At 41.2% G+C, this 2,978-nt stretch overlaps 1 long non-coding RNA gene across 1 annotated transcript in view; it reads right to left on the reverse strand.

Moving 5' to 3' along the window:
- The window catches only part of LOC107307489, a 10,027-nt gene that overhangs the window by 5,366 nt on the left and 1,683 nt on the right, over positions 1 to 2,978 (reverse strand). The window lies entirely within an intron of this gene.

The following is a 2,978-nucleotide window of genomic DNA, read 5'->3' on the forward strand; positions in this document are numbered from 1 at the left end:
AAATAGGGACAAAATGGGGTAAATAAGGGGGAAATAGGGTCAAAATGGGGTAAAATGGGGTAAAATAGGGACAAAATGGGGTAAATAGGTACAAAATGGGGTAAATAAGGGGGAAATAGGGTCAAAATGGGTAGAAATGGGGTAAAATTGGGTAAATAGGGACAAAATGGGGGTAAATAAGGGAAATATTGGGGCAAATAAGGGGGAAATGGGGTAAAATGGGGTAAAATGGGGTAAAATGGGGTAAAATAGGGACAAAATGGGGTAAATAAGGGGGAAATAGGGTCAAAATGGGGTAAATAGGGGCAAAATTGGGGTAAATAAGAGGGAAATAGGGACAAAATGGGGTAAATAGGGGCAAAATGGGGTAAATAAGGGGGAAATAGGGTCAAAATGGGGTAAATAGGGGCAAAATTGGGTAAATAGGGGAAAAATGGGGGCAAAATGGGGGAAAATGGGATAAATAGGGACAAAATGGGGTAAATAAGGGGGAAATAGGGTCACAATGGGTAGAAATGGGGTAAAATAGGGACAAAATGGGGTAAATAGGGCAGAAATAGGGTAAATAGGGACAAAATGGGGTAAATAAGGGGGAAATAGGGTCAAAATGGGGTAAAATGGGGTAAATAGGGACAAAATGGGTAGAAATGGGGTAAAATGGGGTAAAATGGGGTAAAATGGGGTAAATAGGGGCAAAATCGGGTAAATAGGGGCAAAATGGGGTAAATAGGGGCAAAATTGGGGTAAATAAGGGGGAAATAGGGTCAAAATGGGCAGAAATGGGGTAAAATGGGGTAAATAGGGGCAAAATGGGGTAAATATGGGTAAAATGGGCGAAATNGGGGTAAAATGGGGTAAATAGGGGCAAAATGGGGTAAATATGGGTAAAATGGGCGAAATAAGGGGGAAATAGGGTCAAAATGGGCAGAAATGGGGACAAAATGGGGTAAATAGGGACAAAATGGGGTAAATAAGGGGGAAATAGGGACAAAATGGGGTAAAATGGGGTAAAATGGGGTAAAATGGGGTAAAACGGGGTAAAATGGGGTAAAATGGGGTAAATAGGGGCAAAATTGGGGAAAATAAGGGGGAAATAGGGTCAAAATGGGGTAAAATGGGGTAAAATGGGGTAAATAGGGTCAAAATGGGTAGAAATGGGGTAAAATGGGGTAAATAAGGGGGAAATAGGGTCAAAATGGGGTAAATAGGGTAAAATGGGGGTAAATAATGGGGAAATAGGGTCAAAATGGGCAGAAATGGGGTAAAATGGGGTAAATAGGGGCAAAATTGGGGTAAAATGGGGTAAAATAGGGACAAAATGGGGGTAAATAAGGGGGAAATAGGGGCAAAATGGGGTAAAATGGGGTAAAATGGGGTAAATAGGGGCAAAATTGGGGTAAATAAGGGGGAAATAAGGTCAAAATGGGTAGAAATGGGGTAAAATGGGGTAAATAGGGGCAAAATTGGGGGAAATAAGGGGGAAATAGGGTCAAAATGGGCAGAAATGGGGTAAATAGGGACAAAATAGGTCAAAATGGGGGTAAATAGGGACAAAATGAGGTAAATAAGGGGGAAATAGGGTCAAAATGGGTAGAAATGGGGTAAAATGGGGTAAATAGGGACAAAATGGGGCAAATAAGGGGGAAATAGGGTCAAANAAATGGGTAGAAATGGGGTAAAATGGGGTAAATAGGGACAAAATGGGGCAAATAAGGGGGAAATAGGGTCAAAATGGGTAGAAATGGGGTAAAATTGGGGTAAATAGGGGGAAATAGGGACAAAATGGGGTAAATAGGGACAAAATGAGGTAAATAAGGGGGAAATAGGGACAAAATGGGGGCAAATAAAGGGGAAATAGGGACAAAATGGGGTAAATAAAGGGAAAATGGGGTAAATAAGGGAGAAATAGGGTCAAAATGGGGTAAATAAGGGGAAAATGGGCAGAAATTGGGGTAAATAGGGACAAAATGGGATAAATAGGGACAAAATTGGGGTAAATAGGGTCAAATTGGGGTAAATAAGGGGGAAATAGGGTCAAAATGGGGTAAAATGGGGTGAAATAGGGACAAAATGGGGTAAATAGGGGTAAAATTGGGTAAATAAGGGGGAAATAGGGTCAAATTGGATAAATAGGGATAAATTGGTGTAAATAAGGGGGAAATAGGGTCAAAATGGGCAGAAATGGGGTAAAATTGGGGTAAATAAGAGGGAAATAGGGACAAAATGGGGTAAATAAGGGGGAAATAGGGTCAAAATGGGGTAAAATAGGGTAAAATGGGGTAAAATGGGGGTAAATAAGGGAAATATTGGGGCAAATAAGGGGGAAATTGGTCAAAATGGGCAGAAATGGGGTAAAATGGGGTAAATAGGGACAAAACGGGGTAAAATGGGCAGAAATGGGGTAAAATGGGGTAAAATAGGGGCAAAATGGGCAGAAATTGGGGTAAATAGGGGCAAAATGGGTCAAAATGGGGGTAAATAGGGACAAAATGAGGTAAATAAGGGGAAAATAGGGTAAATAAGGGGAAAATGGGTCAAAATGGGGGTAAATAGGGTCAAAATGGGTAGAAATGGGGTAAAATGGGGTAAATAGGGGCAAAATGGGGTAAAATGGGCAACATTGGGGTAAAATGGGGTAAAAAGGGGGAAAATGGGGTAAAATGGGACAAAATGGGGTAAATAAGGGGGAAATCGGGTCAAAATGGGTAGAAATGGGGTAAAATAGGGGCAAAATGGTTAGAAATGGGGTAAAATGGGGTAAATAGGGACAAAATGGGGTAAATAGGGGCAAATAGGGACAAAATGGGGTAAATAGGGGAAAAATGGGGTAAATAGGGTCAAAATGGGGTAAAATGGGGTAAAATGGGGTAAATAAGGGGGAAATAGGGTCAAAATGGGGTAAAATGGGGTAAAATGGGGTAAATAAGGGGGAAATAGGGTCAAAATGGGCAGAAATGGGGTAAAATGGGGGAAATAGG

Source organism: Coturnix japonica, unplaced genomic scaffold (genome assembly GCF_001577835.2).
Source record: "Coturnix japonica isolate 7356 unplaced genomic scaffold, Coturnix japonica 2.1 chrUnrandom622, whole genome shotgun sequence".
NCBI classification, from domain to species: Eukaryota; Metazoa; Chordata; class Aves; order Galliformes; family Phasianidae; genus Coturnix; species Coturnix japonica.